Source organism: Oryx dammah, unplaced genomic scaffold (assembly GCF_014754425.2).
Source record: "Oryx dammah isolate SB20612 unplaced genomic scaffold, SCBI_Odam_1.1 HiC_scaffold_12, whole genome shotgun sequence".
NCBI classification, from domain to species: Eukaryota; Metazoa; Chordata; class Mammalia; order Artiodactyla; family Bovidae; genus Oryx; species Oryx dammah.
Window position 1 is genome coordinate 37,799,247 of NW_024070196.1, and position 17,318 is coordinate 37,816,564.

The 17,318-nt window shown below is 36.0% G+C and overlaps 1 non-coding gene across 1 annotated transcript; it reads left to right on the forward strand.

The window, feature by feature from the left end:
• The first annotated feature begins 685 nt into the window (after positions 1–685).
• On the forward strand, positions 686–758 carry TRNAC-GCA. The gene has a single exon. It is a non-coding gene; the product is annotated as a tRNA-Cys (tRNA).
• Positions 759–17,318: the final 16,560 nt, after the last annotated feature.

Sequence of the window (17,318 nt, forward strand, 5' to 3'; positions counted from 1 at the left end):
AAATAATGTAAACAAAAGCTTTCCAGGCTTATGTAGTTTTTTCTCACTATTCTACTCAGCAGTTAAGGAAAGGAGACTAAAAACAAAAACTAGAAATAATTCAGGATGATAGTGTGTTAAAGAAAGCAAAAGAACATGAATGAAAAGAATGAAGCTATTAGAAAGGGCATAGTTAAAATGTACAGTTATGAGCAATAGACTATATTGAGAAGGAAGTGAACCTTGGAAAGAAATCAATGGACATATACAGAGAGGTCACATCTGGTCAAAGGAAATGTTCAAGGGGTCAGGGGGAGTTGACAAGCAAAATTCTGGAATCATGAGAAGTTGTAGCCAGCAACTTCAAAGTTCAGATTTCAAATTACATGAGGATTCTAAATTCAACAAGGTCAAGGTTATGGAGATGGGGGTGATGGATGGATGTTCCGTGGTTTAGTAGAGTCCTAGGGCTGCTTTAACAAGTGAGACACACAAAGAGTAGCTGAGGCCAGATGGTTCTTGATGATACAAGTTCAAAACCTACAGCTAACATCACACTCAATGGTGAAAAGCTTAAAGCCTTTCCTCTAATGTCAGGAACAAGACAAAAAAGTCCACTCTTGCCACTTTTGCTCAACATAGTTTCGGAAGCCCTAGCTATAGCAATCAGAGAAGAAAAATAAGTAAAGGAAATCCAAATTTCCTTTCCCTGGTGGCTTAGATGGTAAAGTGTCTGCCTGCAATGCAGGAGACCTGGGTTCAATCCCCAGGTCAGGAAGATCCCCTGGAGAAGGAAATGGCAGCCCTCTCCAGTACTCTTGCCTGGAAAATTCCATGGACTGAGGAGCCTGGTAGGCTACCAGTCCATGGAGTCACAAAGAGTAGGACACGACCGAGAGACTTCACTACACTATAAGACATTGATGAAAGAAATCAAAGAGGAAACACACAGATAGAAAAATACACCATGTTCATGAATTGGAAGAATCAGTTTTGTAAAATGGCTATACTACCCATGGCAATCTACAAATTCAATGCAATTTTTTATCAAATTACAAGTAATATTTTTCACAGGACTAGAACAAAAAATCTTAAAAATTTTATGGAGGGAAAAAAAAGACCTCAAATACCCAAAGCAATTTTGAGAAAGAAAAACAGAGCTGGAGGAATTAGGCTCCCTCACTTCAGACTATAATACAAAGCTGCATTCATCAAAATGATATGGTACTGGCACAAAAATAGAAATATAAATCAATGGAAGAAGATAGAAAAATGAGAAGTAAACCCTTGCACCTATGGTCAATTAAAATATCTAAGACTAAATGTAAAATACCTAGGAATAAGCCAAAAATAGGGATTAATCTGTTTCAAAGAGGGAAAGACTACACAATGTTAGAAAGACTACACAATATTGGAAAGACAGTCTCTTAAACAAATGTTGCTGGGAAAGCTGGACAGCTACATATAAAACAATGAAATTAGATCATTCTTTAACACCTAATTAAAAAAAAAATCTCAAAATGTATTAAAGACCTAAATGTGAGACCAGACTTTAAAAAACTCATAGAGGAAAACATAAGCAGAAGAACCCAATCAACAAAAGGGCAGAAGACCTAAATATACAATAGCCAAGATATGGACACAGCCTAAATATCCATTGACAAAGGAATGGATAAAGAAGATGTGGTACACATATACAGTGAAATATTACTCAGCCTTTAAAAGCAATGAAATGATGCCATTTGCAGCAACACTGATGGACGTAGAGATTGTCATACTGAGTTACGTAAGTGAGAGAAGGAACATTCCCTAATATGTGGAATCTGAAAAGAAATGATACAAATGAACTTACTTACAAAACAAACAGACTCAGAGACCTGGAGAACAAGCATGGTTGGTAGTGGGAAAGATGAGTGAAAGTGAAAGTGAAAGTGAAGTCGCTCAGTCGTGTCCGACTCTTTGCGACCCCATGGACTGTAGCCTACCAGGCTCCTCTGTCCATGGGATTTTCCAGGCAATAGTACTGGAGTGGATTGTCATTTCCTTCTCCAGGAGATCTTCCCGACCCAGGGGTGGACCCCAGGTCTCCCTCATTGTTGACAGATGCTTTACCATCTGAGCCACCATCTGAACCACCAGGGAATTCTCTAAGGAAGGGAAAGATGAGGGGAAGGGATAATTGTGGAGTTTCGGGTGGACATGCAAACACTTCTGTATTTAAAGTGGATAACAAATGAGAATCTACTGTATAGCACATGAAACTCTGTTCAATGTTATGTGGCAGCCTGGGTGGGAGGAGAGTGGAGAATGAATACATGCTTATGTATATGGCTGAGTCACTTTGTGGTTCATCTGAAACTCTTGAAACATTGTTAGCTGGCTATACACAATAAAAATAAAAAAGATTTTAAAAAAGAAGAAAAAAAAAATCAAGGTATCACAGGGCCATGATCTGTACCAGATATCTATCCAAGCTTCTGGTAGCCTCAGGTGTTTCATGGATTATAAATGGGACCATCAATGTAAATAATCAATAAACAATTCATATGACATCACTTGTACGTGAATTCTAAAATATGACACAATTGAAGCTATCTATGAAACAGAAAAGAATCACTGGCATAGAAAACAGACTAATGATTGACAAGGGGGAGGAATGAATCATGAGATGGATGAAGAGTTTGGGAATAACAGATGCAAACAATTATATAGGAATGGATAGACAACAAGTTCCTACTTATGGCACAGGGAATTATATTCAATATCCTGTAATAAACTATAATGGAAAGAATATTTTAAAAAGAATATAGTATATGTATAACTAAATCACTTTGCTGCATAGCAGAAATGAGCACAGTATTGTATATCAACTATACTTCAATTAAAAAAAAATATTGACGAAAAATGTGGCCTGAAATATTACCAGATATTGGCAGAAAAAAATCAATAAACAATCTATTCTAAGAATAGAAAATAATTTTATTTGAACCAAACTGTGGAATATTGTCCAGAAGGCAGCCTTTCAGATAAAGCTGAGGAACTGTTTGCAATAAGCATGATTTTCACCACAGTTTTATGTCTTGTCAGAACAAAGAACATCAAATGAGTCAAGGATGAATTCCTTCAAGGTTTGGAAAAAAAAAAGATCAGTAGATACAGAATATGGTCTTGGCATCTGGCAAGAGAGTCTTATCATCAAAGAAGGAAGAGCATTGCTATCTCAGGAAGGAAGGCTTTTCATCTTTATTTTCAACTTGAATATTATTTACTCTGGTCAGTGTACCCTTTTCTTCAATAATTAAATCAGATGTACAATACATCTCTGATAGGCTGAAAACAGGCTGTTTTAGTTAGCACAAAATTCAAGTTAACTCACGTATAAGCCAGAATGATTTTCCCAGTCCTCAGTATGTGAAACATCATCAGTAATTTTTCTGTCTTCATATAGTCTTTCTTCTATGCCTCTCTTTCTCTCTCTCCAAATTGCGTTCTATATATATATATGTTTCTGTGTCCAAATTTTCCATGTTTATAAGGACACAGTCATATTGGATTAAGGCCCAAACTAAAGACCTCATCTTAACTAATTCTATCTGCTACAAAATTATTTCCAAAAAAGTCACTCTGAAATCTAAGGGGTTAAGACTCCAACGCATTAATTTGAGGGACACAATTCAACATATTAGCATAGGGATAGGGAACTGGCTCATTAAAGAAATTGGGAAGTTAGTGATGGTATTGATAATGATAAAGCAGGGATGATAGTATAGCAGACAAAACAAGCCTGGCTCCATACCGGATCTGTCCCTTTAGCTGTAACCCATGTGCTCGGTCACCTGTGCTGAGTCCTGCTGGCTCTGCATCTTTATGAAAGAATGCAGTGTATAGCCTGAAATATACATGATAGCCCTTTCTCAAGACGCTGACCTTTAAAGGTATAACACTCTTCCACTTATATATAGATAAAAAGCTGCAGAATAGAGAATAACACTTATCTTATTAGGCTTTAATAGGAACATCTGGTATACATGAACAGCTGCAAGAAAAAAGGATTTTGACACCAAGAAGTTTGCAACAATCAGTCACATTTTCTCCCCTTTTAGTATAAAAGAAGCTTGAATTCTAACTAAGGGAAGATGTTTTGTTGGGACCACCATTGTCTTGGTCTGCTGGTTTTCTGAATAAAGTCACTATTGCTTGCCCAAACACTTTGTCTTTTGATTTATTGTCCTGCTGTGTGGTGAGCAGTACTTGTTAATGATATAGTCATAAAATAATTGCCTGAGAGGAAGATAACAGTCTAGGCACAGCAAAAAGGAGTGAAGAAGGGGAAGTCAGAAAGAGCAGAGCACCAAAGTGAGTCCAGGTGAGGGGGACTGGGTGGTTCCCCAAGCAGGTCCAGCTGCTCCCTCTGATCTGGACACCTCACTCATTGGACATACTGTGTTACTTACAATGACGTTATATTTCATGTTCTTTGGTGCTTGGGAGGAAAAGGGCAAAGTCTTTTCCCTGGAGGGTTTTGCAATAGCTATTTCCTCTTTATGTAACTTGATATTTGCATGGCTGGGTCATTAATGTTATCTGTTTCTTAGCTTAAATGTCACCTGCTCAGAGAAGTACTCCCTGCTAATGCATTAAACAATGACTGAATACTATATATCTGCCACAACTCATTAGCTGTTTGCAAAGAATACATCACTCTCTGAAAAATTTCTTAGTTTTCCTTTTGTCTAATTCACCACCACACCATAACAAAATGAAAAAGGAACCTTAATTCTCTTGCTCACTTATGTGTTGCCGTGAACTACAGCAGTGACTGACAAAAGGGAGCACTGAAGAAATAGTCATTGAATGAAAGACAATGTTTGTTTGTTTTACCATTTTGTCTCTAGCACACAAGCTCAGAACCTGACATGTAACAGGTGCTCAATAAATTATTCTGAATGCATTAATAAATTAAAAGATAAGTGTCCAAATGTAAAATATTTTCAGTAACTACAGAGATGGTAATATATTGAGAGTCATATATGTTGAAGTTTTCCAGTTGAAAGTCTTCAGAATGAGTTATTCTCACCCAAATAATGGAAAATAAAGTAAATATGATGAACTGAATAATGCAGCAGAGAGACAGTCATTCCTAAATCCTCAGAACCAGACTATATCATGCTGCATGTTAAAAGAGACTTTGAGAATGTGATTGCAGACCTTGGGATGGGAAGATTATCTTGTGTTATCTGGATGGGCTCAGGTTGATCACAAGGTTGTTGCCAGAAGGATCAGTGTTTGAGTGAAGATGAGGGAGTAGCAGCAAAGGAGGAGTAGGGAATTAGGAGATTCCTAACTGTTGGATTTGTAGATAGAGGAAGGGACTGCAGCCAGAAAGTATAGGAAATGTCTAGTCTATGGATAAGACAAGAACATAGATTTTGCTCTAGTGTATCCAGTAGGAATACTGCCCTAGTACAGCATGTTAGAATCCTGGCACCCAGAACTATGTGTGTTTTAAGCTACCAAGTCTGCCATAATTTGTTATAGCAGCAATAGAAAACTAAGACAGTAGTATGGGAGTTTGTTGCTCAGTCGTGTCCAACTCTCTGTGATCCCCATGGACTCTAGCCCTCCATGTTCTTCTGGGCATGGGATTTTCCAAGCAAGAATACTGGAGGGGGTTGCCATTTCCTTCTCCACGGGATCTTGCCAACCCAAGAATCAGGAATTGAACCCGGGTCTCCTGCATTGCAGGCAGATTATCATCTGAGACACCAGGGAAGCCCTAATACAGTTGGTAACAGACAAAGGTGAGATTAGATTCATGGATTCATAGAACATATGAAGAGGTCCTTAGCAAATTTGACATACCACATTTTGATAATGTAAATACTATATTTTAATATATAAGTGAATTTATAGGTATATGTGCATACATTTTATACAGCTTTCTTACATGGTACTAATTTGTAGAATAAAAATAAAATTTTACTGCTTAGTTACTATATATTTGTCTGTAAGCTGATATGTTAAAAGCCAGAAATGGCTGTCTTCTTCTGTACTGTTAGAAAGCTGATTACCTTTATCATTCATTATCCTTAGATTACACATATTTCTATTTTATACCAAAAAAATAAAAATAATCCTATAATGGAATATTTTTATGTTGTTGGCTTAAAGCTCAACATTCAGAAAACGAGGACCATGGCATCTGGTCCCATCACTTCATGGAGAATATATGGGGAAACAGTGGAAATAATGTCAGACTTTATTTTGGGGGGCTCCAAAATCACTGCAGATGGTGATTGCAGCCATGAAATTAAAAGACACTTATTCCTTGGAAGGAAAGTTATGACCAACCTAGATAGCATATTCAAAAGCAGAGACATTACTTTGCCATCTAAGGTCCGTCTAGTCAAGGCTATGGTTTTTCCAGTGGTCATGTATAAATGTGAGGGTTGGAGTGTGAAGAAAGCTGAGCTCCAAATAATTGATGCTTTTGAACTGTGGTTTTGGAGAAAACTCTTGAGAGTCACTTGGACTGCAAGGAGATCCAAACAGTCCATTCTAAAGGAAATCAGTCCTGAGTGTTCATTGGAAGGACTGATGCTAAAGCTGAAACTCCAATACTTTGGCTACCTCATGTGAAGAGTTGACTCTTTGGAAAAGACTCTGATGCTGATTGGGGGCAGGAGGAGAAGGGGAAGACAGAGGATGAGATAGATGGATGGCATCACCAATTTGATGGATATGAGTTTGAGTGAACACCGGGAGTTGGTGATGGACAGGGAGGCCTGGCATGCTGCAGTTCATGGGGTTGCAAAGAGTCAGACACGACTGAGTGACTGAACTGAACTGAATGTTACCTCAAGAGAGACTAACTCTAAGTCATCAAATGGCAATGTATTCCATATTCCAAATTGCAGTCAAAATCTCTGTTGAGTTTATAAAATATACAGCTTTCCTGCATTTTACATATACACAATTTGCATAGCTATCATTTGCTTGTTATATTTGCATATAAATGTATTTGTTGTAACTCATTATCATTTTAAAAGGGGATCACATCTAAGGTGGAACAATCTGGTTGCCTGTGCATTTGGTGGCAACATATTTTTTCAGTAGTTTACTTGCATACAAAATACCCAATTGCATAATCTTTTGCCTCACATACTTTGATTTTGTACAAAAGATGATGAGAACATGCTCATATGTCTTCTTATAAACAATCTTGGTCTGAAATATTATTCCAAATATAAGACATTATAAGAAAATTGCAGAGCTTCCCTGGTGGCTCATTGGTAAAGAATCAGCCTGCAAATGCAGGAGACACGGGTTTGATCCCTGGTCCAGGGAAATCTCACATGCCATGGAGAAACTAAGCCTGTGAGCCACAACTATTGAACCTGTGCTCTAGAGTCCAGTAGTCGCAACTATTGAGCCCACACACCCACAACTACTGAAGCCTGTATGCACAGAGCTTGTGTTCTGCAACAAGAGAAGCTGTTGCAATGAGAAGCTAGCCACTGCAAAGAAGAGTAACTCCTGCAGTAACGAAGATGAAGCACAGCCAAAAATAAATAAATAAAGCTATTTTTTAAATTGTGAGAATTTTATATTATGCTTGGATTTGTTAAATGCAAATGAGTTACATTAACATGACCAAGCTGTCACTAGAGAATAAATCAAGATTTATAGGACAAAATAACCATTCTTGTATTAAAAGAAGGATACCATCATCACTACTCAAATGGTAGATGTAAGCTTCACTGTGGTTTTGTCATCTCTTTTTATTTTAGTCTGGTGATTTGTGATGTAGATGCATTATTCTACCTGGTATTTTTTATTTTTATTTTTTCTTGGCAGACTCGCAAGCCCTTCAGCCAAGGATTTAACCACAAAGAAAATAGAGCTTAAGAACTAGTCATTCAGCATCAAAGTATTAGACAAGCTGTGCAATGTCTGCTTTGATAATAATGCATTTTCAAAAATTGAAAAGCTTCAAGAATAATATATTTTAGAGATAACCATGTGTTATACACTGGGTTTGGATGACCTTATTTTAGAAAGCTGCCCTTGCTTTACTTTCAAATGAGAAAGTTCTACTGTATTATTTTGCATTCTTTGCCTTAGCACAGATAAATTTAGTAATTTGAATGAGGTTTTTCTTGCCTTTCAGTGTTGGTTATGTAAATCATCATCTTATAGACTGAATTATTTCCTTCTCATTCATTCATGCTTTCCATGATCACCTGTTAAATGCCTTCAACATGAAATATTATTAGAAATTATTTAAAATATTCAAAATGTGAACCATGATCTTTGCTCTCCAGATTTAGGACACTGATAGAAAGCAATGCTACAAAAATAACCTCAGACGGTTAACAGAGCATGAATTCACCATACATTTATTCTACTCTCAAAACTACTAATTAGATACTAAGCAGAGGAGAATAATTTGATTCTACTGCCTCTCAATTTTTTCACCTAATATGTGAAAATAAGTTAACCTGTAGGCACAGCTCTAAGACAAGTTCTCAGTGGGTTCATGAGTTGTCCTTCCAGGTATGGATCACTTGATCACAATTTCCTTATCTATAAAATGAGAAGACAAAACTGACCTTTCTCACCATATTCACAGTCTTATAGCATGCTGTAACCACAGTAGAATAATTTGTTGTGAACAACAGTAAGCCTTTTCTCGGGAGCTGCATCCAAGATAGCTAAACATACCTAGTTTCTATTTCAGGAGAAATATGAAGAGAGACCCTGAATTTTATTCTATAGCCATTACATAAAACCTTTAGATGGAAAATTATTCTTAAAATCAATTTTGTTCTATAATTTTATTTATTCTATTCATAAAAGAAGAATTCAAAAGATAGCTAATGAGAACTACCAGTGTGTGGGGTCTTTGCTAAGAAAATTTGGGAATCAATTTTTGATACACTGATTGATAACCCACCCAGCTATCAACCATCATTTAAAACACTCTAAAACAAGAATTTCTCAAACTTTGTGCTAAGATTTAATCTTGATGTTTCAAAACTGAATATTTTTCATTAGAGACTCTCCTGGGAATCTTCAGCACAAATAATAGTAAAAACCTTAGACCAGTCATAAGTATCCACAATTTATGACTTGTTAGTAATTCTTACTTAGTGATAGAATGAAAAATAAAATACCCATTTCGAACATGCTTCTGCAGTCACTTCCAGATGGTTTGTTCTCTGGAGCCATCCTAATCTTCTGTTGTCCAGGTAAAGCTCCTTCCTTTTGTCTATGTGGCAATAATCCTATTAGTGAGATAAATGGAAGTTCTTCTCTCCATTGGACAATAACTTAGGAAGATTTGAACAGACATTTCTCATTTTTGATATTTTTGTTGCTTTTGGGAGAAAATGAAAAGGTCTGTATTTAAGTTAATAATTATTAAAACATCATGACAGACTTCTTGATTCACTTATTTGACACTTTGGTGGTGCTATCTCTAAATTAAATGTAGACCTATGCATATGTTATACATACGTAATACTGATAATCTTACTATGTCATGTACATATCCTTGAGAAACCCAGATGAATCTCAAATTCAATATAACATTATTTTTACATGAGGCTTATACTTGGTTTTGTGAAAATATTGTTTACATATTAATAGATTTATTCAATGCTATCCTTACTGTACCTTTTAACAGGGAAGGAAACAAAGGAATCTGGAACTACTCTGACTGCAATATATTTACACAGCTAGTAAGTAATGATAGGTGGTTTTCTTGACATAGCCAACTGTACCTCACACTGCATCTGGACTTACCTGGGTCATCACTATTTTTAAAATATGACTTATAATCTATACAAGAGTTTTATATAAAATAAAATACATTTTCTAATTGTTGCATATGATTATCAATCAGCTATCCATGTATCTATTTTATATGATTTTATCAATCTATCTTTGAGCAATCAATTCCCTGTCTATATTAATACTACTTAAAAAGAGAGAGGTCTACTTTCATGACTATTGATTTTAAGTAATTTGTTTTTCATATCTCATGCTAAAAGTGAAAAAGTCAAATTCTCCTAATCAATCTAGTCTTACTTAATATTGGTCTTAATGTATGGAAGGAAAGCATACTTGATTACTTGTGATGCATCTCAGTTCAGTTCAGTTCAGTTCACTTCAGTCACTCAGTCGTGTCCAACTCTTTGCAACTCCATGGACTGCAGCATACTAGGCCTCCCTGTCCAGCACCAATTCCAAGAGTTTACTCAAACTCAGGTCCATTGAATCAGTGATGCCATCGAACCATCTCATCCTCTGTCATCCCCTCCTACTCCTGCCTTCATTCAATCTTTCCCTTCATCAGGGTCTTTTCCAAAGAGTCAGCTCTTTGCATCAGGTGGCCAAAATATTGGAGTTTCAGCTTCAGAATCAGTCCTTCCAATGAATATTCAGGACTGATTTCCTTTAGAATGGACTGGTTGGTCTTCCTTTCAGTCCAAGGGACTCTCAAGAGTCTTCTCCAACACCATGGTTCAAAAGCATCAATTATAATGACTCTTGCTCAAATACCTTAAACAATAAAGAAATAATAAAACATCTTGAATTTGTTTATATCTTGAACATGTGATTATTTTCATATTGACATTTAGGGAATGGTATTGTATATAGTGCATATTTACATGCCAGATTTGGCAAATTAGGAAAGAAACTGTAGTGTGAAAAAATACTTGTGGTAAATACAACTCTGTAAAAATATGTCCATGGTTTTTAGGTTTACCTAAGAAACTCCAATATCAGTGAACCCAATAAGTAAGATAAAGTTTCTGATTGTTTAAAATAAATGTATTATTTTCTCCTATGGAAAATTTATAAAAAGAGGGTAGTTTGACAATCTATAATAAGGCATAGACAGAATAATTATGATAAAAAGTCTTCCCCTAAATCTTTTGTATATTCTATTTAAATTGCCATATTTTTACTTTTGACTGTGTTCTGAGTTTAAATTGGGTGTCATCTATGTCACCAACTGACTTATTATATACTATATAGCAGAGGAAGATATTTAGATAGAATGTTTTATTATTTATGTTTAAGTGATCTTTAAGTAGCTTTATTTCAGATCTTTCTCTTCAGAATATAAGACACTCATTATAAATAATACATGTGATGATTTTATTTAATATAAAGATAATTTAATCAGTGCCTGTATGATTTTTTTTTTGAAAATTCAGCAAAACTGGTAGTAATAAAATAATTCATTCAATATATTCATCAAGTCAACAATTTTCTTCAGGTTTTTTCAATTTTGCATAGATTTTCCATGGATTTTTAGGTTTAATTGCTTGTTAATACTCAGGATCTTGTTGAATTCCTTAATTTTATAGAATAATTTTCCTTCTACTATGGACATTTCCATTACCACTTTGAAATAAAGAAATCATCATATATTTCAAACTGCATGCTTTCCACCATCACCCTCAATTCCTTTCAAAGTTACTAGCTGGTGGCTTTAATTTTAAGGATTATATACTTCAAATACAGTAACATAAAGTGACATTTTGCCTTGACAACAGTGATAATTTCTTTGTATCTTTAGGCTTATGTCTAAGATATGTATTAATTTTTCTCTGCAAAAAGGATACTATTTTAAAATAGTGTTTTTAAAGTTCTAGTGGGAAAAAAAAGTCCTGGCAGAAAGGGCTCACTGATAAAGTGTGGATATGAATTCTTCTCTTGATTCAGAGTTTTAATTTCTTAGAAAATAAGTTTTTTATTTACCAAACAAAATTGATCAAAAGTTAAAAAAAAAACAGAGCTTTTCCAAATTTAATTGCATGCAAACTACCTGGGGGAATTATTAAAATGTAAATTCTAATTTCAAATACATACATCATGCCAGATGGTAGAAATATAGGGATAGAACCCCCTGTTTCTCAGTGCACTGATGTGCAGCCCTGGCTCTGCTTCATTTTTACATAATGGGTTTATTAAAATAAAAACAACTAGCCCTCCTTTCAGATACTAAGATTCAGAACCTCTAAGGCAGGTTCTAATGAACTCTATTAAAACTCAGTGATTCAAGATTTTTAATAGAACTCATTAGAACCTGCCTTAGAGGTTCTGAATCTTAGTTTCTGCAAGTGTGGTTTGTGTGCTTAATATCATCTATATAAACACACGGGCAGAAGATCTAAACAGACATTTCTCCAAATAAGACATTCAGATGCCCAAGAGGTACACGAAACGGTGTTCAACACCACAATTTGTCAGAGAAAGGCAAATCAAAACTACAGTGAAGTATCACCTCACACCAGTCAGAATGACCATTATCAAAAAGTCTAAAAACAATAAATGCTGAAGAGGGTGTGGAGGAAAGGGAACGCTCCTGCACTTTTGTTGGGAATGTAAATTGGTGCAACCACTATGAAGAACATATGAATATTTCTTAAAAAAAAAAAAATAGAGGTACCACATGACTCTGCAATCCCATTCCTGGGTATACATGGAGAAAAACATTATTCAAAAAGGTACACGCACCTCAGTATTCATTTTGTCATTATTTACAATAGCCAGGTCATGGAAGCAACCTAAATGTTTACTGACAGATGAATGGATAAAGATGTGGTACATATATACAATGGTATACTACTCAGTGATAAAGAAGAAGGAAATAATGTCATGCGCAACAACATGGATGCATCTAGAGATTGTCGTACTGTATGAAGTGGGAGAGAAAGACAAATATTGTATGACATCTCTATATGTTGAAATAAAAATGATAGAAATGAACTTATTAATAAAACAGAAACAGACTCACATACTTAAAGAATTTATGGTTACCAAGGGGAAAGAAAGGACTTCCCTAGTGGCTCAGACGGTAAAGCATCTGCCTACAATGCTGGAGACCCAGATTCGATCCCTAGGTTGGGAAGATCCTCTGGAGAAGGAAATGGCAACCCACTCTAGTACTCTTGCCTGGAAAATCCCATGGTCGGAGGAGCATGGTAGGCATCAGTCCATGGGTTCACAAAGAGTCGGACACTACTGAGTGACTTCATTTCACTTTCACGGGGGAAGAATGGAGGAAGTAATAGTAGAGGAATTTGGAATTGAAATGTGCACACTGCGGCTGCTGCTAAGTTGCTTCAGTCGACCAATAACAAACTAGTGTATAGCACAGGGAACTCTGCTCAATATTCTGTTAACAACCTAATTGGGAAAATAATTTGAAAAAGAATAGAAACATGATATGTATAACTAAGTCACTTTGTTGTAAACCTGAAACTAACACAAACTATTAATCTACTATGAAAGTGAAGTCGCTCAGTCCTGTCCCACTCTTTGCAACCCCATGGACTGTAGCCTACCAGGCTCCCCCATCCATGGAATTCTCCAGGGGATCTTCCCAACCCATGGATTGAACCTGGGACTCCCAAATTGCAGGCAGACACTTTACTGTCTGAGCCACCAGGGAAGCCCTAATCATCTATGCTGCTGCTAAGTCACTTCAGTCGTGTCCAACTCTGTGTGACCCATAGACGGCAGCCCACCACCCCCGTCCCTGGGCTTTCCAGGCAAGAACACTGGAGTGAGTTGCCATTTGCTTCTCCAATGCATGAAAAGTGAAAAGTGAAGTGAAGTCGCTCAGTCGTGTCCGACTCTTCGTGACCCCATGGACTGCAGCCTACCAGGCTCCTCCATCCATGGGATTTTCCAGGCAAGAGTACTGGAGTGGGTGCCATCGCCTTCCCCAATCAACTATACTCCAATATAAAATAAAAAGTTTAAAAAAGCCTCAGTAATTCAAATGAATAAGTGATTTTGAAAATACTGCCTTGTGTGTATGACTCAGTGTTAGGCAAACATAGTTAAAATAATTCTAAGAATCCCGAAGAAGTATGCTCTGTGTACAAAATGATCATTGGTGATATAAAACTTGTTTTGTGAGTCTAAGATTGTATGATCTTGATTTTAAAAACTAGAGGGTAAGAAAATACAACCAAGTTTTGCAAAGTGGGAGTTACAGAAGAGATGAGATTAGAGAGGCAACAGTAGATAGATCATGAATTATACTGAGCATTTTGAAAACCTCCTTGATGGCAATAAGGACTCTTTTAAGAATTTTTAGTAAAAGAATCAACAAAACAAGAATAAAACTGATATGAGATATATAGCAGTACATACCCATAAAGTATGCAGTGCTGAAAACAACATAATCATCTAATATTAAAAGCTTTGATTAAGAAGAGGTATGCAATGGTGGTAAAGCCTGTGGAACTGTTAACATCTCAAAGTTTTAAGTAGTGTACCATTTTTCTTTTTAACATGTTGCCACAGGCAGTCTTTCCATCGTACAACATTGGATGGCGTGTCTGATCCTTGGTGGTCTTGCTATCTGTAGTCAAAGTTAATCCATCCAGATCAGTCTTGAGTATCTAGAGGTTGTTTCAGCCGGTTCATAAAAATGGAACAATCAGAATCAGCCATGCTTTATGTCAGTTGCTTTGAGGACTGAGGTTTTTTATGGCGATACAAAGAGTAATTTCATATTTTTCAGTGTATGTTATTTCATGGTCAGTAAATAGTATGCACTTCAAAATATTTTGATTTGCTTGTCTTTCCAAAAAGACTCATGGAATTACTGACTGTTTTATATAACGGTGAATAATTATGCCGTAATGAAACTATGATATTCGACTCAATACTTTTCACTTCCTAAAACAGTCATTGTTGATTTTATAGACAGATAATGATAGATAGACCTGAATGCATACACTAACACATATGTTCATAGTTTTTACATATATGTATGCAATTTATAAATGATGGAATTGATAAATAACTCTTTAATCAAAATCAAAAACTTCCATCAAAAAGTCATCAATAAGGGATTCAAGAGCTTTATATTGATTATATTCTCTTATTATACATAAAGACTTGAAATAATATTGGTATTTTTATACTTACAAATAGATATTTCTGAATGTTTTCATTAGTAGTTATATCTGTCTATGATCCATTATTCATTTATATGAAAATTATTAGTTGTAGGATATGGCACCAATTTCTAGGAACATGATCAATTTCTCTTCTAGATCAAATTGTGGCTGTCAAATAAATACTAGATAATTTAGTCTAGATATAAAATTGTTGATGTTTAGTTTTAAAAAATGTTATCTAAATGCACAAATGAAAAAGTCTATCAATTATGTCAGCAATTATTTAAGAAGAACATTTATCTATTTGAAGCATCTTCCTGGGAATTATAATTATATAGCAACTAGGGAGAAAGGAATAGAGTAAAATCAAGTGATGGAATGTGGCAATCCATAGGTTTAGATTCAATAGTAAATATACAAGATCTGTGTGGTATTTTTAGAATCTGACTGCCATATCAACATCATTTAAAAATATCTATTTATTTGGCTGTACCTGGTCTTTAGTTGGTGAATGCAGGAGCTTCACTTGCCTGACCAGTGATGGAATCCAAGTCCCCCATAGTGGGAGCATGGAGTCCCAGCCACTGGACTACCAGGGAAGTCCCTTCTTTATTATTTTTCAGTGAATTAAAAATAAGAAAATGATGACAGTGACTAGTTAGTGTGTGAACACAGGAAAAAATTATATATTTCTACCAAATAAACATAGCTCAGTTGGTAAAGAATCCACCTGCAATCTGGGTTCCATCCCTGGGTTGGGAAGATCCCCTGGAGAAGGAAAGGCTACCCACTCCAGTATTCTGGCCTAGAGAATCCATGGACAGAAGAACCTGTTAGGTTACAGTCCATGGGGTCGCAAAGAGTTGGACACGACTAAGTGACTTTCACTTTCACTTTTCATCAAATAAATAAATACAAAATTTCTCTTGACACATTTATTTTCCAGTATCCAATGTCCCTACTCAGATTTTTTTCTCACATATTTCCATTACAGTTGCAGTCTTGCTAGATTTCTTTTCCCTCTTCCCTGGATTTTCTAGAGACTTTCAAATTGTCTTCTTTGTGATGCAGAACATCTCAGCCCATGTCTTACTTTTAAATTTGCTTATCCCACTTCAAACAAAAGTGCATCCTCCAATGGGCACAGTTTTATAGTCTGCCTTTGTGTCTTTGAGAATACTCATGGTTCCACTTTAGCTAACTTCTTAACAATTATATTGCTTTCTCAAAAAGGAATTTGAGGAGGTATCCTTTTACCCTCATATAAAGGCTGAGTCATAAAAGAGGAAGACTGAACAAACAAGATCAAACAGGACACAGAATAAGAAAAAGAAATAAGCCATGTAGGGTAAAATAAGAAGTTGAACTTTTGGAATAAAGTTTTTAAGTTAGTATATAAAGGAAGATAAATTTAAGCTGATAATAGAAAACAGTTGGCTTTTTAAAAATTGAATACAATAAATGTTTTGCCAAAGGATTAAAATCCAATGTAATAAACAACCCTCACAGCTACAAAGTACGAGTTAAATTTAGAATCAAAACATGGTGATGGGTCACAGATTGTGTCAAAAGTGAAATGCAGTATGATTACATGGAAAAGAAGGCTATTGAAGCAAACAAAATATGGGATGATTGGATTTCTATTCAAATAGGGACAATGGGGATAAAGAGGGAGTGAATTTGAAGAATTAGAATCAAATTGAGTGCCATAGTAAGATGTTTATTGGGTTTATGTTCACAAATAAATATTAGAGAAGAAGAACTAAAGACCCTCTTGATGAAAGAGAAAGAAGAGAGTGAAAAAGTTGGCTTAAAGCGCAACATTCAGAAAACTAAGATCATGGCATCCAGTCCCATTACTTCATGGCAAATAGATGGGGAAACAGTGGAAACAGTAACGACTTTATTTTTGGGGGGCTTCAAAATCATTGCAGATGGTGATTGCAGCCATGAAATTAAAAGATGCTTACTCCTTGGACTTCCCTGGTGGCTCAGACAGTAAAATGTCTGCCTACAATGCAGGAGACCGGGGTTCGATCCCTGGGTTGGGAAGATCCCCTGGAGAAGGGAACGGGAACCCATTCTAGTACTCTTCCCTGGAAAATCCCATGGATGGAGGAGCCTGGTAAGCTACAGTCCATGGGGTTGCAAAGGGTCGGACAGGACTGAGTGACTTCACTACTCCTTGGAAGGAAAGTTATGACCAACCTAGACAGCATATTAAAAAACAGAGACATTACTTTGACGACTAAGGTCCATCTAGTCAAAGCTATGGTTTTACCAGAAGTCATGTATGGATGTGAGAATTGGAATATAAAGAAAGCTGAGCGCCGAACAACTGATGCTTTTGAACTGTGTTGGAAAAGACTCTTGAGAGTCCCTTGGACTGCAAGGAGATCCAAC